We start from the raw sequence: 24,556 nt of genomic DNA on the forward strand, positions 1-24,556 counted from the left end.
GTTCATGAGTTGCTAAGATATTGCTTAGATGTGCTTCGATAGCATAGATAGTTTGATGCGGTATTAGTAGTTGGGTTTGCTTATGTTAGCGTGTTGGTTTTGCTTGGAGTTTTCGTGGTGTTGTATGAACTGATCTTGAGTCAAGTCCGGAAGGACTTGTGCTTGTACTCATTTGTTGATTCATGTGCAGGTGTTACTCGAAGGCGAATGTGGTTGATGATGGACTGGTGAACTAAGTTCAGGGAGGAACTGAGGTTCAGCGACTAGGTTCAGAAGGAACTGAGGTCGCAGTGATCGAGGATTTCATACGGGACATTCGGGCTAGAGAACAGTGTACATGAAGACAATATTGCATGTGCGCGACTAGGTGCGTTGTGGAGAAGCATAGGCGTACGCGAGGTCGTGGGTAACCACATTGTGTGTTCGAATGATGGAGTCGTTCGACTACATGACAAGGTCAAGCTGTGGTCTAATTGGTCGAAGAATATTCCCATTAGGAACCAAGTGTTAGTCCGAGTTGGACTCGAGCATGAATTAGATTCGGTTATAGGTGGACATATTTTGGTACGATTTGTGTCCAGATAGGATACGACCAGGTTGTTTCCAAACCAAGGACGGTTTGAAGGGCTATATAGTAAGAGGGTCTTGGTCAGGGTAAGGAGCATCAAGAATGAGATCAGATTTAGACTTTTGATCTAGTGAGTAGATCTACCTAGGGTTTTAAGATTTTGTAGAAATCCTTGCTAGATGCTTTGGAGAGGCATATTTAAACTCATCTATGCAATGAAAATCAAGTTTCGTAAGTTGATGAGTTGCTGATTCAGAATTTTCTTTCTATTCAATATTCTGCGTGCTTGGTTTTAGTTTTCGATTAATTCTGTGTTTTTATCAAGTGTCATCTTGGTTTAATCCATCCAAACCTTGCTAGAATTCAAGTGTTTGATCTAAGAAAATTTCAAGTGACTTTGGTTTGATCTCGAGTAGATTTTTTACCAACTCGACTAGGTTTTGATTTACTCGATTATGGTTGATACGGTCTTCTTTGACTAGCCATTATTCTTGATCCACGTATCCGATTGACTCGATTCTTGTTTAGTTAGTTTTGTATTTGAATCTAGTTTTAGCTATCCAAATTTAAGAGTAATCGGATCAACAGATCTTTCTCTACATTGTTTTTACTAGAGCTTGTATAATTCGTTTCGAGTGGAATACCAACTTTAAATCGATTTTCAATTTGGGTGAGTTAATATTTGAATTTGATTTCCACAATCATTCACCCTCCTCTGATTATCTTATTTGAGTGTAATCGATCCTATAGAAATACAATATTGAGGGGGAACAGAGAGTTCTCCACAAGGTGCTTCGGTATTTTCCATAATTCCAAGGCTGCAAAGGCTTTTTGTGTCAGAGGACAAAGCTGAGCTTGTACAATGGCACAAGGAGAAGAGGGTGCACTGATGCCCAATTGCAGCAGACCCCTACCAGATGCACAATGTCAAATGCCACCCAATTGCAGCTCAACCCTGCAAGGTGCACAAGGTCCACAACACCTCAGTTGCACACTCTGGATGATGTAGAAGGAGCCCGTTGATCCCTACGAACAACTCACTGGGAGGACAGAGCTCCCGACAAAGCAATGATAACACTGAGGACAATGCATTGCTTGATGTTGATAACACTGGTGAAGAAAATGCATTGCTTCATGTTGCTCATACTCTTGATGTAGCACAGAATTGCTCACATGGAAGTGCCTCATTGGATACTGCAGGTACACAATACCAATATCTATGCAATCACATTTTCCCTTTTGTGACTAGAACATGTACCGTAGATATAACACTTTTTTCTCGATATATGCAACTCCCACCAACCCTAAAGAGGTTCACAAGAAGACCATGGGTCATGGGCTAGAGGAGATGAACAAAAGAGGAAGCAAATTGAAAATCCATGTGCCTGCAGGGAAGATAAGACCAGAGATTTCAGTACAAGCTACAAAATTGGTTTTAGAATGTGGTGTTGCCCTTAGAGATAACCTACCTATCTATCCAACATGGAAAGACTACAAAATGGCAATGGCAAGGAACTTGTAACAAGAGTACGAAGAAAAGTTATGATGAGTCACTTATTTCATTGTTCATAATACTTTCTGCTTTTGAAGTTTCATATGTGACAAATCCGACTACAAGTATTATTTGTTATATTAGACAAGACTGGATGTTGAGGTTAGATAAGATAGACCTAGAAAGGATGCATGTACATATATAATTAAGAGGGGAATAAGGTAGACATCTATTTAAAAGGAAGTACTTCAATGCATCACTCACAAAAGAATAGTTGCTGGTCCAAGAACCCCCACCTAAAATGAAAAAAGAAGAGTGGACTGGGCTAGTTGGATATTGGTATCAACCGAATATTCAGGTACATACATGCAACAATCATCTTGTTTTGCATATGTGTTGCAAATCTACAATTTAGTTTACATGTTTTTCCTGTACCTGTTGGCAAAAGAGAAAGACAATGGGCATTGTCCTAAAGGTTAAAGCATTAGTCCATTATGCTTGCTTGTTTTAAATATATTCCTTGTGCTTTCTGTTAGTTCACAAGTGTTGCATAGCATATGCTGATTGTTTATTGTTACTAAGATCAATTTACACTAAATAAAAGGAAGATTGAAACTATGCTTACTTTGGAGTCTCAATTCTATGGAAAACTCACTTATTATTCAATCATTCAATATTGTCATTTAGATCGTTCCATGAAATGCCTGCTAGATGATCTTGCTCCTATCATTGCCAACATCTGCTATAAACCTTGCCATTAGGAATTCAAAATTCAGACTTCTTTTTGCATCTTTATTACAGGAATAATGTGTTAAGAACAAAGAAAATAGAGGCCAAGCCCAACTTCGCCAAAGAACAGGATCTCGGTCCTATATTGCCCATCGCTACTCCCTTGTAAGCATACCTGTGTATGAGTACCATCATATATGTCTATACCTATTTTTTAGACCATTTTGTAAGTCATAATGCATTCATCTTACAGAGGTTGAAATACAATGACCAAGACCCAATTCCTATAGAATTCTTTGTAGAATGTATGACTAGTGCTCAGAAAGGTCATGTTGCATTGGCAACTGAGACCTTTGTTAGTTACTTGTTGAGATCAAGTCTAAATGATTGCATGACATATTTCTACATTGCAAACATGCTACTGCTGATATGTATTTCCTGCCCTTGTTGACATCTATATTTCTTCTCCTTGGGACAAGATGACCTTTGAGAAGGAAAAGGAGCCTAGAGAAGTTGAAGAACTGAAGTCTCCTACTTAGATTGTTGCTGACACTCTCAGCCAAGTCTGTCACTCAACCAGCTTCCTTCCACACATGGGCATTGCTCCCCCCCCCCCCTCCAAGAGGTCCAATTCTACTTCTGCTACTTCAGAAACTAGACTTCGTGAGGAGATTGAGGCGGCACTCCAAGCAGAAAGAGAGGAAGCTACCCGCAAACAACAAGAATTGCATAACCAGATAGTTGCTCACCAAGTTGCACTTGAGGCCAATTAAAATTTACATTAGCAAACCCATGATGAGCTGAGGGGGATGAGTCAGAAATGTTCACAGACTGATAAGCTACTGCGTACTTTGCTTGAGGACCAAATGAGCCAACGCTCGGGTGGGGGTAAGTCTACATGATATCAGGTTGCTTATGGCTTTGACAAGTGTTTCACTGGAACAATGTGTGGTGGCTAGAGGCATTATGTCTCTATCTGGACAAGTTTTTTTGCTGACATCTCATGTTAAGCTTTGCTGGTTGTTGTGGCTACTGTTATTTGACATGTACTCAGCATATTATAACTTGTGTTCTAATGTACCATACCTGATCGAGTCTAATATGTCATGCATATCCTAATGTTAAAGTTTATTATGTGCGATTGGTGTTGCACCTGTATGGCAGTGTGTTGTGTTCACTTTAATTCAAGTTCTTCTATGATGACATCATGCAATAAATTTATGCTTCTTGTGCAACATTTTCTGTCACATTGTAACGTCACAGAAGGCACACTGTCACCTAAAATACCAACATCAGTGACGAGAGCTTCTGTCAAAACACAATATCGATGCTTACCAGGATAGGCTTCAGTGACGAAATACAGCTACTATTCATGATAGGAATAGTCGTCTTAAAATGTTAACACTTCTTACGGCAGCACAAGTATCGTCATAAAAATACCCTAACCATAGTTATTGGTGGCACTTTTGTGACACAATAGGACATTTTATGTGATATATGGACGCATCATAAAATGTGCACATGTATCATGACATATACTGTTTCATAAAAAAAAACCCACTTTAACTATGGTCTGGACTCACTTTTTTATGACGACTATAGTTATTTGTGACAAATTGACTTACCATTTTGTGACACATATTGAATGTCACAAAATGTTAGTGTGTTATGACATCCTATTGATTGTCATAAAAAGTTTGGATATTTTGTGACGGAAGTTCGAGAAAATGTCACAAGGTATATTTGGTGACGGTCGATATATGATAACTCGCATGATGCTCATTTTTCGTCACATAAGAAATTTTGTGATGAAAATTAGACCTACAATGACGTTTTGGCTTTTTCATAGAAGGCCAATTTTTTTAGTGGGGATATAGTTTGCCAAGGAGGTCTCTAATCTGGTGTTAGCTAATGACAATTTCAGTATTATAGTAGCGGCAAGTTGGTGTAACTAGGAGCTGAATGTTGGGGAGACCTTAACTGGTGCTGATGGCTTTACTAATGTGCGCTTATGGTTTGCCCTGGCCGCCTCCAAGAGTTCAAAGGCATGTGCGGGAAGAATTTAGGAAGTGGAGCAATCATCTAGTTGAACCTAAAGTGGTGCTGGAACAGATGACCAATCCAGCAAGGTATGTGGATGGGATGTGAAGGAGGTACAAGAAGGGAGCTATGCAATGTTGAGGCGCATCAACGAAGCTTTTGGGTAGCCTGATTATCACCAGTCATACTGATGGATAATCCATTGCAATTCTATAAGAGAATGGTTTACTATGTTAAACAGCTCATAAAGAAGATGCTAGGAACAGCTAACAGTAATGGCGCAGGTTATGTTGAAGAGCTCGTAGAAATGGGAGTAGATGCAAATGGGCATAACCATGCAGAAGGTGGTGCGCATACTTCTAAGGAGCAACCGAGCAGGCTCTTTCTTTTACTGGCCTCAGCATATACATTCAGATTCATGTGTGATTGGCTCAAATGTTTGTACATGGATGTTACACAGAAATTGGAAGCCAAAGATTTCTCAACACCGCTAAAAACTGATGCAATTGACGAATGCTTAGAGTTCTGTGCTGCTGATATGAAGGCGGTAACAACATCTGCAACAACTGATGCAATTAACGAATGACGAGAGTTCTGTGCTAGCGGCTCAAAAACTTTGCTCCATCGGCTTGAGGGCAAGCTGAGTCTCAAGGGGAGTGAATGTCACAGACCCGACTGCTAAGTGGGCCCAGCCATCCTCCTTTCCCTGCTGGGTGGGCCACTACAGAAGGGGCATCGACGATGGAACAGAAGCTTCTCCTTCCTCGGCCTTCTTCTTCACTAAGCTGCTCTCTCTGCTCTGGTTCCTCCCCTCACTGTTGCTCTAATCCCAATCTCATTCTCTCTATCAGACTAGAGTGTTATTACTATCTTCTTCTTCTACCTTCCTCAAGACTTGTATTATGTACTACATTCGATGGCAATATATCATCTGTGTGAGTTGATTTGAGTGTTCTGTGATCGATTTGGTTGAGTGATCAAAGTGGGATCGTGACAGATCCCTAGGTGAGGTCTCGACGCGGCCACGCTGCCGCTCTCCGTGGACCTGGTAAGCCCGCCGTCCTCTCCGAATCGCCCGTGCTAATAGGGAGGTGAGATCTATGGAAAGTTGCGAGCTTTGTGCTCCTGTTTGTTACGGTCGCAGAACAGAGCAACGGATAGCGACACGAATGCGACGCGGACGCTGGCGAGTGGCGACGGACGACGACTTCAATTTTCGCGCCGGCGCACTAGGGCGACCTGCTCCGGCGGCCGCACGAGGCGCTCCCGACCGCGTTGACCGTGCTCTGAGGCCACCAGTTCCTATCCTTCGAGGCGCCAGACGATGGCGGGGTCGTCGCGACGGCCCGCGTGCTGCGGACGGGGGAGACAGTTGTAGTCACGGGGGACCTCCTTGTCGCGGCAGACGTCCGCACGTTGTCCATCCGCGGCCACTTCATCCCCGACCTCAAGCTCAGGTCAGCTGCATACGAGCGTGCGAATCCGTGACAATCGTGCGCGTTTTGATGATCGTGGCCGGTTCAGGTACTCCGGGTACTGCACGTGGCGAGGCTTGTTCGATTTCGGCGGGAAGGAGAGCTCCTATGCCATGGTCGGCATCTGGAGAGCCTACCCGGAACTCGGCAGCTGTCTCTACTTCGATCTTGCATTCTTGCTTACAAGACCCACGCCGTGCTCTACGAGCTGCCCAGGAGCAGGCTCAATTGGCTCTGGTACATCGATGGCCCAGAGCCGGAGCTCACGGTAATGGTTGTCCCTTCGTTGCGTCGGGTTTTTTTTTTTTTTTTTTTTGCGGGGCCCTCGTTGCGTCGTTGATGTTGTGCTACTGTGTCACTCTCGTTTGTGCAGGGGAGCTTGGTGACCATGGAGGTGAGCGACGCCATGGTGGCGTGGATGAGGGACAACATGTAGGTATATATTTGACAGCAACGCTTCATCTGAAAAGATTCCGATGACTACACCTGTCTTCACTCAGGCTTCTGATGACAAACTCTCAGATGTATCCATCCAGATTGTTCTACCGATGAACAAAGACTTGAACAGGTATATCCAGGGATTCGGCCATTTCTTTTTCTCAGTTCTTCCTTGTTGGCTTGTCAGTTATCACTTTTCTCTTTTTTTTTATTCGAAAATTTCATGTTTTTCGGCTGTGATTTGAATAGCTGCTCAAAAATAAATAAATGGATATTTGCAATTATTAGTATTGTTTTAATTCTGTGACTAATGGTATTTTTGTTATATCAGTTTACCAGTTCCAAATTTGGAAGCAATTACTCTGCGAAAGGTAGGAGGAATTGCTGCAGTGAAAAAATTCAGTGGACGACCAAAAGAGCAAGTTGTACTCCAGAAGGAGAAGGATCTACGCTCCCAATTGCTCAAAGATGGATTGAAGCCTCAACAAGGCTGTTTACTTGCACGTTACAATGATCCCTGGACACAGAGCTTCTTGATAGTATATTTCCTTGTATACGAAATTTTGGATATGAAATTCTTAATCAATTTTGTATGCCTTCCGTGCTGAGATATGAAATTCTATATAAATTTCCCTCTCATGATTCTAGGAAAACTAAATATCCTTGTTCTAGGATATTAAGCATATAATGTTGCCCTACCCGTCTCTTCCCACGGTCTTCAGTCTTTTAACAAATGTACTTTCAATCATCACTTTTACTGAAATTCTGATGCTCCTGCTCCAAAGAGGAACGAGGTGCTGATATGTCTAGATGACTTCACGCAGGAGTTGTAGTTCACTGTCAACAACAGATTTATGTAGCACTAGGCACTGTATTTGGAGCTTCCAGTGCATCATAGAATGGTAAATCCGATTTGTTATTTGTGAATATTATTTGCACTGAAGTTATGTAAAGTTACTTATAATTTTTCTTTGAAACAATCTTTACATGTTATCACATTCAAAGCACCGCATTGTTCTTGCTACTGCATTCTCACTCTCAGTCTCTATGAGCTATTGCATTTTGTTTTGGTTTCTATGCAGGACAACTCATGTAGATGGGCAGATGTGCTTGATGTAAAATGAAAATTCTGAAAGGTAATAAGATACACTGTCAAACAGTAGGTCATTTTTTGTTTATAAACCAACATTTTGAATTGACAAAAAGGAAAATGTTAGAGTGGAAATACCTGAGAAATGCTCTTAACCTGGGCCTTAATATGTCGTACTTTTACAATTGGACTGGATTGTCACATCACATGCTGGGTCCACTGAACTGGTTTTGGGCCAAGTTTGCCCAGGACAACCTAACTTCGAACATTGAGCTGCACTAGATGTAAGTCTAACCATAATTTAGCGCTTGTCCATAGGTCTCAGGTGATAGGCCATTTTGGCTGAGGTATGAATGTGCATAATCTGACAAAAAGAAAATACAGGCTGTCTTATTAAAAATGCAGTTCCCTCCTTTTAGTTCTGACTGATCACCAAACGCATCATCCAAATCAGTTTTCAACACTCTCTTCACTATGATCTGTTCAGACAATGATTGGTCCATGCAAGCCCCACGCGTGCATGCAAATCCAGTATGTGGCCAATGCAATGGATGCCGAAGGTTGGTATGTCTGTATCTCTGTTAAGCGATCCTGCCCATCCAGGCATATGCATGCAAGTAGTACTTGTAGGGTCGATGTCTCCAGAACCATTCATCCCCTTTTCGTTTGCTACATAGCTAACCGAAAAGGTTTAAGAAACCCTGTAAGGTTGCATTGCAAATTTAACACACCCCCAAAAATAGGTGGATAATGCTTTATCTAAATGGGATAAGCTGCCAAAAAGAATTTCAAGATGTAGCAAGATGGTTAAGGGAAGTAAATTTGAGGAACCACAAGGTGCTCTTGATTGTAACATTGATCTACTTTTTATATTTCAAAGAATAAGTCATCATAACAATAGCATCCTTGAAATCTTTGAGTTTCTTTGTGATAAAAATATTGAGAGGAGCTATGCAGCCTTAAGAACTACACAACATAAATGTAATTGATAATTTCGTTCAAAACAAGGTAGTTGATAACTTAAATCATATGGTTTGTGCATGTGCTCTCATCCATCTTTTGCCCATGTGTTAAGCCAACCGGCACGGCTTCACGCATGACACCGGCATGATGTTGAATGAGTAAACCAGCTTTTCATGCGGCGTGAGTGGAATGAATAGAACTGGCTAGGCCTTGACTATTAATGTAGTATCAAAGTTTTTAGCGTGTGAAGCAGTTTCCTTTTAGAACTATGCTGTTTCAAAGAGGTAAAAAGTCTGAAGCCTTAAGTTTAATTTCAGTTTCTCTTTATATTCTGAATAGTGTCTAAATTCCGTGTATCTTGTATTGAACATAAAGAAATGAATGCACATGGAGAAAGCAGCATAATTTGGCTCGAATATCAAGAAACTTACATAAAGTGCTTCATGTTAGGATACAGTCTTGAGCATGCCAAAATAAAAAGGATACAGTCTTGAAGGTTAGGTTTGGTCCCAGCACATGCTGCATGGTGAATACTGAATACACATATAATCAAGGTCGTCTGACTTCATCTGATCCGGTTGCATTTCTACGCTAAAATCCGCCAAATTGCAGCTCTCTGGTCTTGCTCTGTGAATGGCTGCATGATCAGAAAGCTACTACTACTCAGGTGAGAGTGAGATCACTACTTTGAAACACAAGCCAGGAACATAACATCAGAGATACCTTCCATCACAAGTATTGCACCAAAATTAGGCCTCACATATGAATGAGTTCTTTGTTGTGCCTAGTCAATGAGCACTGGATAACATTATGTGAGTATATTATTATACATGCGATATATTGGTCCATCAGGTTGGTTTAGTCAAAACTCAAAGCTATGAAAATTCAAGCCAAGTCGTTTGCTTACTCGGTTTGTGCATTTTCTCGGAAGGTTCAGGCTTGAAGTCTATGTTATTGAAATACAAAAACCACTCCATTTCAAAATGCCCAAGTACAAAACTCAAAGCTAAAGATGCGGAAGGGCTTAGCTTGCAAACAAACACTGAAGCTAAGACTGAAACAAACCTGACGACCATGTCTTCCTTCCCGTCAAAAAAGCAAAAGATGTCTCTTCTTGTTTCTAAAATGTTTTGAGGGCCTAACAATTCAAGAAGTTGTCAACACTGACAATACACCTGCATTTTGTTAATTGTATGTTGTGATGTGATTATGCAAGGGTATACACACACATATATATAAGTTTTTTCTGTACTCCTACGTGTACATACTTCTTCTTTAATAGATGTTTAGAAAGTAATATATACATATTAAAAAGTAGTATATACATCTCAGAAAAATATATACTTCACCTATAACAAAATATACACATCTTATAAAATAATATATACATCTCAGAAAGTAGTATATACTTTCATTTAAAAGATCAACCATGAATTAAGTCAGAAATAGATACTTTCAGAAGTACAGACTAGTTTTTCTCTCCCTCTCTCTCTCCCCCCCTCTCTCTCTCTCTCTCTCTCTCTCTCTCTCTCTCTATATATATATATATATATATATATATATATATATATATATATATATAAGTACTACGGAAATTGTGAATCATTGACCCTAAGCTGTGCAATCGATAAGTCAAGGCATGAACGGTTCGTGATGTGGCGATGGTTGAGTGCCATTAGTGAAAGCAGCTCTTTGATCAATAGACTTCAATTCCTTCCGTGGCATGCACACGCACGCACAATCTTCAATAGTCACCAGACACTAGTGTGCAACAAGTCCTCGATGATCCTAGAAGTGTTTGACCTGGCTCCCGCGACCTTAGATTTTGGTTGAACAACCAGCCATCTCCCGCGACCTTTGGTTTTGCATATCAATTTTTCTCTTGACAAGGAATGGAGTGAACTGTTTTTTTTTTCCAAATTCTTTTGCAAATCCTATCTTGTGAGTGAATTAGCAAACCACATATGCTTGCTTTTGGGTTGCATTAAACTATTTTCTTTCTTAAGTGATCGGCAGAGCTCCTGTACTTTTTTTCCAAAAGAAAAAAAAAAATACTGGCCCGAGTACAGGAAGATGCTTTGAGATACGTGCTACACTTGTTAGCGCGGATAAATGGGTTGCACTAGCATGTGCCTACCTCTGTACTCCGGTACGAATTATTGTATAGCTAGGGCAAATATTACTGTACATCCAAAGAGCTGTGTACCACCCATCTTCCTCGATCTTAATGGTTAGAATTAAAAAAGATGATCTTTTAGGTAATAAGTCACCCACAATAATTATATTTATTTTTATGTTTCTTTTGGAAAGTCAATTGAGGAAGGAATTTTTTTTAATATTACATTTTTACGAATATTACAGAAATAATATTGAAAATGAGGAAATTAAAAAAATAATACATATTCACCAACGGTTTGGCGAAAACATATTTCGCCCTACCATACAGTGATAATACTATTTTTGCCAAATTGTATGGTGAAAATAGATGACGTGGCACTGGTGGCAGGTTAGGGTGCCCGGCTACAGCATCGAGTTAATTTTTGTCAAACCATTTGGTGAAAATTAATTGTCGTCAAACCATAGGGAGAAAATTAAATTTTGCCAAACCGTTGAACGAAAAAACCGAGTGAAGTTAGTGGGTCATATCTCCTGGCCTGGGAGCTCAGTGTGAACCATATCTCTCACGTCTGAATGGCCGAAATTATTTAGGTGAACCATACTAGAACCATTTCCCAAGGGGAGTCATGGTTCTCCATAGCTTGCATCCTCGCTTTGTCAGGCAAGTTTCATTCTTCTGGGATGACCGTATTAGAGCAGTTATCGTCTGCATCATCCTCATTATCACCATCACCTTCATCTATATTGACATATTACAATAAAGCTTCTTCTTCATGAATTGCGTTATAGTCCACATTCTCGAGCTCAGCAATGATTTCTTCAATTTTCTCCACCGTATCAGCTTGACCCTCCTCAATCTCGATTACCCGCTTATGCACAACAACCTTTGCCTCGGTCGGCTGCCTTTATTCAACTTCCCCCATCGACACTGCATGCCCGCGTGTATCCTCTTCTACTGGTGTTGCTGCACTGCTACTATCATCCGCTTCTCTTGTACATAGTTGCACCAGGATATTGAACTCAGCTCGACGCTGCCTGCACCACTCCAACCACTTATCCGTCCGATACACCGGTTTTAACTCCCAACAAACTGGATTTAATGTACGAGTCCACATACATTACATCATAATAGAATAAATCTGAGAGTCAAATTGAAAGTGTTAGGCGAACCATATTTTTATCTCCTTCATCCTTCTACCCTCAGAGTTTGAGTGCTCAAGGATGGTAAATAAAAAAATGTTCAAATCAACACCTGATGGACCGTTACGAATCTGACAATTTCCATAGAATACTTTAAGATTTATAGAGTTTGACATAACTGTCACCTAAAAAATATATCAATTAGAAATAAAATTAAATTACATTCATACAATATGACTAACTTAAAATTGACTAACGCAATGACCATACCAACCCACCGTTTCTGGTCCTACAATAAAAAGTACTATAGTCTTCATTGCCTAAAATCTAATCAATATTATTATCCTAAATCTACATCAGGGATATCATTATTAAATAAACATATTACTAGCACCACAAATTGAATATATTTAATTCTCAAAAACTTATTGATTAATATCATTTGATATTAAAATTTTAACATAAATACTTCAGTGCTACATTGCTTTTTGAATCCTCTCCTTGTTTTATTTTTTTCTGTTGCAAACCACTAATCCTAAGTCTAAAATAACTAGATTATCGAGTTCTAATATTTGCACACACATATATTTTATTTTCTTAACATAATACTAAAAATAATCTAATACAAAGATTTATACCTAAAATCAACATTTACAAAGAGAAAATTATTTTTCTAATCACTAATTTAATCTAAATACACATAAAACGATAAATATCTATCTAAAACACAAATATAGAGGAAAAGATTTTACCTTAATGTTCTTCTTCCTCCCCTTCCTCTTCCCCTTCCTCCTCCCCTTCTCCTTCCTCCTCTCTCCTCCTCATTCCTCCTCCTTCTTCTCCCTCCTCCCTTCCTCTTTTCTCTTCTCTCTTCTCCTCTCTTCTGCTGGCGCACTCCCTCTTTGCTCATGACTCACGGCTGCGAAATGCGACCGGCGCAGCTGTGCAAGCGCCGGGGTGAGGGGATACGGGGGCCCCTGATTTTTCGACCTCCCGTTTTGTGAAAATACAATTTTCGCTGTACAGTTTGACAATCAGTAATTTTTGTCAAACTGTTTGGCGAAAATTGCCTCGAAACTACCATTGAGCACCCCAAATCTTCCATCGGTGCCACATCACCAGTTTTCGTCATACGGTTGTTTTTTACCGTTGGACGAACATGTATTAATTTTGGATTTTTCTCATTTTTAATATTATTTTTGCAATATTAAAAAATAATAATATTAAAAAATTCATTTGAGGAACCGCAGGCAAGAGGAAAGTTGACGCGTGCCGGTTTAATAGATTATTTAATCTTTTATTTAATTTTTTCTTAAAAAATAAATGGGCCAGATTTAATTCACCTCTTACCTGAGGTAATATATATATATATATATATATATATATATATATATATATATATATATATATATATATAGTTATTTGTGTAATATCTCATTATATAAATGGTTCTTTGTATATTATGATATGTAAATTTATATATATTGGTCCAGACCTTCCTGAGAATATAAATTGATATTTCTAATATATTATTAAAGCTAGATTTTTCTTTAGAGATGCAACAACTTATCTCCATCTAGCTCACCCACCCTTACCAATCTTAACTCATCGACTCTCTTGCCGATTCTCTCTTCCTCAATCTCTAGGTTGTCTCCTTGTGTTCGTCGGCCACCTCCTGCCTCTCCGCTCCGATCTTACCACCGTCGAGCCCAGGAGACACTTCCCGTCTCCTCGTTGACCTCCTCCCATCACTTTGCTCCCCAGCCACCGCTAAGCCTAGGGGTCATCTCCCGACGAGGCTCCAGACTGCGCCTATCCACCCTGGACTATGGCGTCACTGCCTCCTGACCTGACATGCGTTGCGCCGCCCCGCCTTGCCCCTCTTCTGTCAGGCTGTGTCAGCCACCGTCTACGCTGGTCTGATCTGGTCACCGTCAGTCAGGTCGTCATGATCTGTCGACAAACCACTCGCGTCATCTCGTTGGTGGCTTGATTCGACCATGCTCTTCTAATCACGTCTAGTTCACTAATTTTGGCTAACCAAGTAGAGTATTAAATACAGGCATGGCAGCCATCGGTGAGGTTCGATTCAATTCAAAGATGGCTCCTTCATAGTATAAATCCCCTTTTCGCAAAAAAATAAAAATTCATAGATGGCTCCCACCCCTCAATTCAGGGCAAAGGCAATGCCTGCCACATCTGATCTGGCCCTGCGTACTACCTTTTGTTCACCGATCGCCTCTCTCTCTCTCTTCCTGCCACTTCATCAAAGCTGAGGTCCATGAGGTGTACCAGCGTGTCGCCTGGCTCGTTTTTTTTTTCACGGAAACAGGAGGGGAATACCCTACTGATTTTCCCCATTATATAAGAGAGAGAAAACACGTATGTACAGCCAAGAAAAAAGAGCGAACAAAAGAAAAAAACATCTACTCTAGTTGCAAGGACAAGTAGGGGTTGTTTGCGTACACCAGAATTAGGCCAATCACTTCGGTTCAAATCCGCCACTTCGAACAGTCGAGTTCTTTCCAAACATGTCGCATGCAGGAGCTCAACTAAATTCTTGTGTTCCAAATAGGGCGCAATTCCTATTGTTCCAAACCAGACCTCGAGGGTGCCCAAAAAACACCCTCGCTAGAACAAAACTGCTCCCCCTCTGCATTTCCTTCCTCGAAAGAATCTGAAACTAGTGGCTCTCTTCGAGCTCGAATCAGTGCTAGGATCTGTTGGCAGCTCGGCGTACACATGACTGCATGCGAGGCAGCATTAGCAAGAGGCTGAAAGGTTTTCAGAGAAGAAGATGCCGGAGAACGGGACAGGCAGGGTCACATGGGCCGCTCGTCATGTGGGCATGTGGCAGCCAGTTCACGCTTACGGTGCGGCATGCCTGCGTTGGCCTGCTGCTAGCGGATGCAGGAAGGGACAAACCACCAACCCGTGGGGGACTCGATCTTGGAGCGACGACTCGTTCCCTTTTTGGGAGATGCTGTATGCGTTGGAATTTTTTTAATAATAGTATTTTAATGGATACTTGCAAAAATAAAGTTAAATAATAGAAAAATGTAAAAATAGGTACCAGTTGGCAATACGAGTGCCATGGCTGATGAAGTTCTGTGGTGAATGAAAATACAGGAATCAGACAAGAAAGGCATTTGACTTCTAAGAGGAAATTAAAACTAAGGTTTGATAAGAATTATCCAAAGGTTAGAGTTAGAGGGAGTGTAGTGTGACAATACGAATCTTCGTAGACTTCCTTACAGTTTGAAGTGTTTCATAGTGCTTGACTTTCTTACCAGGGCCGTGGAGACTAAAATCACCCACACTGCATGTTTCATTCAAGCCACTCAAGCCAATTAACCGAACTAGGTAATTCATAGTAGGAAGGTAGTTCGAAAACCCGATCTCCTTGTCTAGATGAGGAAAGTGTTCATGCTATGCACATTACGGTTCGAGAAATATTAAGAAGGTAGTTCGAAAATCTGATCTTCTTGTCTAGACGAGGGAAGTGTTCAGGCTATGCACATTACGGTTCGAGAAATATAATGTACTCTTTTTATCTTTAAAATATAATTTTTACCGATAATTTCTATATTGATAGGTTTATATGACCTAATAAGGTCTACAAATATATGAAAGTATTTAATAAAACAAATTTACATGTATGACTTTCATATTTCTTATAGTAAAATTTAAAAGTTTGACTGTACTTATGTAAAATGATATGTATTGATAATCAGATGAAATTATATGATCCTTAAGAAAACGTGAATACATACGGGTTTAAGTGCTCATCGACCGCCCACCGTGGAAGGCGGTCAGAGTCCTCGAGCTGATTTCTAGGGGCTTCAAAGAGGTGACGACGACTACACTTATCGTGCTTCATCAGCACGAAAGCACTCCAACGGCGTCCTCCTTTCGAGTAGCTGGCCAAAATGTTTGACGAGAGAAAAAAAGAACGCGTTACCTAACACACATCGCTGTCAGAAAGCTAGGGATCTTGATCGATAGGCAATCCTGAAAAATACGAGTTCTTTTTTTTATGAAATGAGAAACACGAGTTCCAAGTACAGTGGTTTAACAAAAGGAATATATAGACAGCTTGTTGCTGAAGAAATTAAAGCTGATTAATTAATTTGATTCCCATCTCTTTCGTGCTTGCTGGATAGTTATTGCTTTATACATTGGCGTAGTCTCCAACACATTTGCTTTCATTAGCAATTTTTCTGTTGTAATATAATTTTCGTATAGACAGATTAAGTACATGTTCTCCAAAATAATTCAAGTTGAATATTTGTAAAAATGTTATTCATTAAAATTAAAATGATTAACTTTATTTTGACCTATGGGAGTATATCAACTCATAGAAATCCATTTTCCGTGCTCCTCTGTTCTGAGGACGCACACAAGTAGATACCAGTTAGTAGAAGATTTTTTTTTAATCAAGGTCCCACCGCGTGATCAGTCTGCGTCTTCACGGCCAGAATCCTTATCACATAAGGAGATCCCGCAACCAACCTTCGCTGGTCGCGGGACAGGTACTCACCAAACCAGTCCATTCTCATTAAATGCTTTTCACTCAAGTGTTTTTCCTTCCCTAGACACTCCTTCCTAGCGGTCAGTTCGTGGCAGGCGTAGAGGTGCCATGCCCCGTCCTGTAGCATTAAACGCTATAGGACGGGCGCACAGGCATGTCAGGTTGCTTCATAGACGCGCATGCGATACCGATGATGGGACAAGGTGGATCGGTTGATTGGGTGAGGTAAGTGTGGAGGTGTTCAGCAGATGGGACGAGCTCGGCAGCTTTATCAGGGCAAAAGGGGCACATGCGCCGCCCATTGCATAAGGGTGGAAGGTTTAGAGAGGACCGGTCGACTGTATTTGGGTCCGTTTGTAAGTTTTCTTTCTCTTGTATATAAAGAGAAGAACGGGTCTAGTATTAAGGAAGAGACTCATCTGTAACCAGTTCACAAACACTGATAACAAAATAGACATTACGTAGAGTTGTTATCATTCGAGAGGTCTAAACCTAGATAACCTAGGTGTTCTTGAGTTCATCATAAACACACGCACACCGCAAGCGTTGTTCGTGCACCCATTGATGGGTACACCCTGGAATCATTATCAGGAACTAACCCTCGACAGTTGGCGCGGCAGGTAGGGGGCGCATTTCTAGGTTTCGGTAGGTGTTGAAGATTAGATTGGGCTACCAATGGCTGGATCCACGACAACTGCTGAGTCTAGTTCCGAGGACCCTAGTCACCGCGAGGTGTTCATCATGGGATACGACCCAGATGAGCCTAGTGTGCTCCAGGTATGGGACATTGAATCGGAGTCCGAAGGCTCCGAGGCTCAATAGGAAGTTTGCATGACAGTTCATGCAACGGGAGGCAGCGAAGGCTCCCGTGTGCCAGACGCCGGTGATGATCCCCAAGCCACGCGCCCAAAGGGGAACCAGATCGGCACCGGACACGGGGACGCTCTGGCACAGCCACAACCACCATAGTGTCACCCAGAGGAGCTGTCGTAGAGGACGTGGTCTTTCATGGTGTTGTCACTAAGGCCATTACACCGCACAAATGTCGAAGGTTCCCCCCTCGCGATATGTCCCCACTCCACCCTCGGCATCTCGACTATGAGGCAATGGCACCTGCATAAGATCTACGGATTGTGCGAATTCTTCTTAGCCACCCACCAGTAGAAGTACCGAAGGATTCATCATTAGCACCATGGTTGCGTGACCTCAACTAGAGCCATCAGCCATGCAAGATCTCTAAACAGGTAAGAGGGTACCCTGAAACTAATCGGGTGTGGGGCCTTTTGGGCAGAGTTATCTCGAGGACAGGAAAAAGGGTCTTCTGCTCTTCAAGTTTCTGATAGAAAGAATGACCACTTTCGATGGATACCAGAAATGGGTGTAGCCTTTCAGGATCTCAACAGGTGACCCTTTTCTCCTCCTATACTGACCACTCCTCGATCAGACGAGGAATCATTACCCTATTTTGTAGTTACCCCTACAAGTCACGGGAGCAGTACTGGTCATCAAGCGGTGAGGGTTTTCTATTACCAGAGACAAACAGACACAGGACCACACATGTCGATAGGTCGTGCATGTTGAATGGACTGGGGGCTGGATCGATCTCGACTCCACAAGCAAGCGACACCTCTAGGTACATATTTCAATTATATTTTCAAGCCACCAAACAATGTTACAGAGTATGATGGCCTCTTATCTGGAATACAAGTAGCATCCGCACGGGGGGTAAAACGTCCACTAACAATGAGGGACTTGCTACTGGTCGTAAACCGAGAGCGAAGGGTTTCCTGTGCTCAAAATAGACGATGGCGCAATACCTCTTCGGAGTGAGAAAGCTAGAGCGACGCTTCTTCGGTTTTGAAGTATAGCATGTCCCTCGCAAGGACAACTTCTTAGCCGATGAGCTGGCCCATCTAGCCTCTTCTTGGAAACGGAGCACCAGAGACAACGCCTTTAGAGGCAACGTCTCCTTCGGAGCCGTCAACCTTGGGTGGCCATCATGTGATCGCCCTGCTCGATTCGGGTATAACCTGAATGGATCAGATCTTAGACTACTTTCAGAATCAAGTAGCCTCTGACAATGATGGGTCCACAGAAAGGGTCACGTGGCAGGACCACACCTAGGTAGAGGGACGCCTTTACCGCTAAAGGAGCAACACCCTTTAATTGAAATACATCATTCAGGAAGGGGGCAGCACAGCGTTCCCTGATATCCTCAGAGACATATATGGTGGCCGCGCTTCATACCATACTTTGGTCAGGAAAGCGTTTTGGTAAGAATTCTATTGGCCCACAAACCTCTAGGATACTTGCGAGCTGGTGAAAAGGTTCGGCTAATGTCAAAACCATGGCCGACATACCAAACTACTAGCCCAAACACAACAAACTGTACCACTATGTCGGTAGATGAACACCGCAAGCGGGGATCCTGAGGGACCCCCTTTGAGATTCGGCCGGGGGGCTGGTCCTGGATCTACCTCGTATGAGGGGTTAATGCGTGTGTAACTTAGGTGGGATGAAACGTCGTTGGCTGGTAGTAATGAATGCACCAAGGGTTTATACAGGTTCAGGCCGTACGGAGACGTAATACCCTACTCCTGTGTGTCTAGTATATCATCAAAGCTCTTCGAATGCCTTTCTCTAGATCTCTAGCACTCTCGTTTTTCTCTGTGTTACAATGTGCTGCTACTCTAAGTCTTGAGCTTCGGTCCTTGTTGGCTTGTTCGGTTGGGTCTCGTCCTCCTTTTTCTACGAAGTGCTCCCCCCCCCCTTTTATCTACCAGGGGAGGCCCTCCAGGGAGTGCCCAGAACGAGGGCACAAGTTTTCGTAAATAATAAATGGAAAACAACCATCATGGGTCTACAGTTGATGTTACAGAGGGTTGAAAATGCATCCCTCGGACGGTCCCATCGGTCTTCACGTCCCAACTTTAGCAGGCGCAGGGGCGCCCACCGGCTAGCCTCTGAGTACCCTCTCATGCCCATCTGGTCAGAGTAGATCTAACACGGTCTGATGCAACAGAGCGATAGGTGATAAGCCTCAAGCTCATCGAAGATATCTTCAAGCCATCTTTCTTCATGGGCCCCGCGAGGGGACATGTGATGGGACCCACCGCATTAATTGTGCCCACGCCTTCCTGCCAGGCGGTGGCAGTGAGTGATGTATTTAGTACGACAGGCGTGGGGGAGAGTGGTTGGATGTGACCGTCCACGCTCCCCCTTAAATGCAGCATCGGGATTCCCACCGATCGACATCTCATCGTGGAGTCCCGGCGGGGTCCACCAGCATGGGGCTTCTCGGGTCCTCGGGGAACTCTGAGTACTCGGAAACCAACTGCACTTGGACCCGAACGCCCACTCCCGGGCTTGGCTTCTCTCGGGTCCTCAGGGAACTCTGGGTACTCGGGGACCAACTGTTCTTGGCCCCGAGCACCACCTCCCTGACCTGACTCTTCTCGGGTCCTCGGGGCACTCTGGGTACTCGGGGACCAACTGTTCCTGGCCCCGAGCACCCCCTCCCCGGCCTAGCTTCTCTCGGGTCCTCGGGGAACTCTGGGTACTCGGGGATCAACTATTTTTGGCCCCAAGCACCCCCTCCTGGACCTGGCTCTTCTCGGGTCCTCAGGGAACTCTGGGTACTCGGGGACCAACTGTTCTTGGCCCTGAGCACCTCCTCCCGGACCTGGCTTCCCTCAGGCCCTCAGGGAGGTGGGCCCCGAGGAAAGGCGCCATGTGGCACCTGTGCTGTCCTGGCCTCGGGACTCGGGGACCCCCGGATCCCATATCACCGACACACTCTCTTATCCTTCCACTGTATGGAGGGTTCATTATCATGGGACGGTTCCCTAAAAGCCCTAGGCGGTCTTGAATTCCTATTCGTAGCAGTAAGCAAATTCACAAAAGAGATCGAGGCCAAGCCTGTCAGCAAATTCACCACCACAACAGTGATTAAGTTCATACGAGCAGTGGTAGTGCAATCTGATCATCCAAACCGCATAATTACGAACAAACATGACTCAATTCGCCAGTTGGAGAGCGTATGTTGCCTCATATGAGCAACTACTCGCGCGACGACCATAAGGCGTGGCAGGAGGACAATACAAACCCAAGCGAATAGTCCCACGGACGTACTCAAAATATTGGGTAGCCTGATACCAACGGAGCCTCAGGTGCTACGGCGACCATAGGGTGCGGAAGTGGACATTGGCCGTAGGTGACCTCGACCTCGAACAAGTCCAGGAATAGGGTAGGTAGTAACAAGCTCCTCCCCAAGGAATAGGGGTCCTACAAAGTGGTCTGCTTTTCTTGACCCGGCATGGTTGACTTAGCCAGAGGCTAGCCACAAATTACAAAAACTCGCGGAACACAAGTTCTATGTGTAAGGCTGCTTGAAGACGAGTCTATTTTTCTATTTTGCAGGATTTTTCGGACAAGCATGGAACATGACTTGTAAGTTTTTTCAAATTCAAAAACATACTCTATTTTACAGGATAACCCAGTGTCGGAGGATTAACTCCTGTCGCAGGGATCCCGAGAGACCCTTTTTTAGAGATTCGACCGGGGGGATGATCCTGAATAAGTTCGTCTGAGAAATAAATGGGAATGGATGCAACGGCCGGTGGTGGGGGTGTCGACCTAGTGCAAGGAGAAGTAAATGCACCGGAATTTAGACAGGTTCGGGCCGCACGGGGGCGTAATACCCTACTCCTGTATGGATGCTATAACTATCCTGAGGAAGTCCCTCAAGGATGTTGCTGGTTATAAGAATGTTGGCCTAACTAAGAGCTTGAGGCTCCTTGTTCTTCGGCTGGAACTGTGCTCAGCCTTGCTCACAATGTCTCTCTTCGTTGGTCTGATTCGTTGTGTGGTTGGTGTTCTTCCGCCGTTGTTGGTCTTCTCCGAGAGAGCTCTTCTTGCTTCTGAGTTGCCGGCTATTTTTAAGTACCCGCCAGCCGAGCATGCCCCGAACGGGAAGGAGGGGGCACAAGTTCCAAGACGTCATGACTGGAAAAGGCGTCATCATTTCTTCTGGGTGAAGTGACCGGGGGTGGAAAATACGTCGCACGCCTGGTCACCTGTCACCATAAACGCCCTGGCAACGGGCGCCGTGGAGAGGGCCCACCGGGCAGCCGCAGAACAACCCGGCGTGCCCGTCCTGTCTTGTTCCTCTGCCACAGCAGTGCGGCAGACGGAACGCCTTGATCCTCGCGATGTTATCCCAAGACAAGCCGGATGACACGGGACGGGACCCGTGCAGTTAATAACCTCACGCCATTGCTGGTGAACAAGAGCGGTGAAAATTCAACCGAGGTCGTCGATAAAAGGGCGTGTCAAGTTCACTCGCTCCTAAATATTCATCCTCATTTCCACGTTCAACCCAATCAAACTTGAATGGACCCGACATGCGCCACGATGGAGAACGAACTGAGCGACATTGGCGCCCGCGTGGTGGATCAGAGGGAGTATGAGAAGACAGGAGCAGAGCGGATGTTGGTTGGCACGAACTCATACAGGAAGCAATGCGCTTTGTCGCCATGTCGGTGATGATATGACAGACATACTTTGGCTTTACACGTGTGTGGTTACTAGTGTTTATTTTATGAACTACTATAGCCAAGCATTGTTACTACATTAGCTCATAATACAATGCCAAAATTAGAAAATAATCCCGTTAGTTTAAGTCGGCACAAAAATAAATAAAAAACCAGTCATGCCTACGCGGTATGCACGCCTTATAAGAACTGGTAGGCTTAAACTTATGTAGTGTTTGGTTAGTTGTATATAGTAGAATGAAATGAGATCGTTCTAGATGGATGGGATGATTTTGGATGAGATGGTACAAGTATCATATTTGGTCCGATAAATAGAACGGTACATGAGAGTGTTTTGTTGGATATATGAGATGCACATATTAATGTGTTCAGTTGCTAAAAACATAAGCACTATATATATTTATAATTTAATTCCTTTATAATATGCTAATTTTAGAATGATAATTATCAACAAATTATTCTAATTAGTACTAATATTTACTAACTACAATTAATTATAACTTAACATGTAATACTTAATTAACCCGTATTTTAATACTTAATTATGGCTAATAATATCTAAGGTAACTAATGCATATCTAATTATTCTTAATTCTCATTAATACTTCCTAATCATCACTAAGTACATATAATTATCGGAGCTGACAGAGTATGTATGAGGTTGTTCAGCTAATTTTTTCATATGGGATGGTTCTACATCTTAATAAAATATTCGTATAACCTGTGTTACTGTATCCTACATGAGTTGATACACAAACACTACAGTACATCAACGTCATTCTATATACGTACCAGTCAGTATAGTAAATCAAACACTACCTTAGTCAACCTTCAAAGTCATGAGACCAAAACCTTAAAAAGGTCCAGAGCCCCATAAAATTGTGTCCTTGGTTTCCTTTCTCTTTATTTTCCGACGCATATATCCTTGAAAATTTAAATGCCTACGGATAAACTTTGACCCAATCTAAGGTGAAAAAGAGAGAAATTTCCTCATGGAAAAGAACTAGGGTAAGTAACCTTCCTGGAAATATGTTGTGAAAAGGACACATCTCTCTCTCTCTCTCTTCCTGAACAGAGTCAGGCTAGTCCAGCCACAAGGGCCCCACACATTGGCCCAGTTGCCCAGTACTGCTGTTCCACTGGCAGAACCACGTGGGACCCACATGCACGTGAGAATAAAAAGGCTACGGGTATCTGGAGAAAGTAGACGAGTACACTGTACACCTTTTGGCCGCGTACCTGCAACGTGGGGTGGTCGCGGCCGATCGAGCCGTCCGTTTGAGCCCACGGTGCCCTGACCACCGCCGATCTCTGTGCGAGGAGAATCTTCCAGCGAATGGGTTGTCCGCTTCGCATATTAGCCCCCGCGTTTGCAGAAAATCATGAAACTTGTGGGAAGTGAGCCGTATATTGAACAGCTAAACCACGGACGTCCAGAGTTAGTTTCTTGCAAATACGCACGCGAACCGTTCAATCCATGGGAAACACCACGCCAACTGTCCCATCCATGACTTTTTTTTAACGATTACAAGGTTACCAAAACGCACATGTTCACATATATGTGAGTACATATTATTACACGTTTAGAGATAATACTGCTAAAAACACTCGCATGTGTATAAATTGTAGGAACCAGAATTTTAGTGCATACAATTTTAGTGCATACATAAATCACGGGCACCGGGACTTCTCTGTCCTGGGTCTCTCATTCATCTATGATTCCCTATTTTAGTTCATGTTTCTCTTTTGAAGAAGATATTAGACAAACTATTAAAAGGATTGATTTTACTGTTCAGTCATTTACCTAAAGAAAGGACAGATAATTGGATTCTATTTCTTTCTTTCTTTTTTTGACAGAATTGGATCCTAGTTGGTACAGACAATGTGCTCGAACTAGCTAACAGCACTAGGTTCCTCGTTACAATGAACATGCATGGATTACACACCTCACTGCACAGTTAAGAGGATTTTGAATTACAAATGTGCTCTTGATCAGAGTCAAAAGATCTTAAAATGAAATGAAAACGCCTTAATTAAAAAAAGTGGTTAATATTTCCAAGTGCTAACTAGGGTTCACAAAATCGTCGGTAACCGTTCGGTCATCGCGGTTAATGACCGATTCGATCCGTACCGCATTCATAAATCGACTAGCTTTCGGTTAAATTCAAATTCAAAATTCAATAAATTGATATATTAACAAAATTTAATCATTTTATCAAATTTCACCAAATTACTGTATGGTTACTGTGGTTTTAACGGTAATCGCCGGAGACGGTTTTCAAATGTCAAATACATTTGTAAACCTGGTGCCAATTGGGAAATAAAATGTCAACCTTTTGGGTTGAAAATAAAATTTATTTAGGGGGTGAGGTGAAATATTCCTCTTCACCGGCTATCTTCTCCGTTGGTTCATTTCGCGT

The 24,556-nt window shown here is 42.7% G+C and overlaps 1 long non-coding RNA gene across 1 annotated transcript; it reads left to right on the top strand.

Annotated features, from left to right (window-relative positions):
- The first annotated feature begins 5,543 nt into the window (after positions 1 to 5,543).
- On the top strand, positions 5,544 to 7,266 carry LOC133926956 (uncharacterized). The gene is made up of 4 exons (XR_009911211.1): positions 5,544 to 5,877; positions 5,974 to 6,572; positions 6,678 to 6,872; positions 7,074 to 7,266. It is a non-coding gene; the product is annotated as an uncharacterized LOC133926956 (long non-coding RNA).
- The last annotated feature ends 17,290 nt before the right edge of the window (positions 7,267 to 24,556 follow it).

This window comes from Phragmites australis, chromosome 8 (assembly GCF_958298935.1).
Source record: "Phragmites australis chromosome 8, lpPhrAust1.1, whole genome shotgun sequence".
Taxonomy (NCBI): domain Eukaryota; kingdom Viridiplantae; phylum Streptophyta; class Magnoliopsida; order Poales; family Poaceae; genus Phragmites; species Phragmites australis.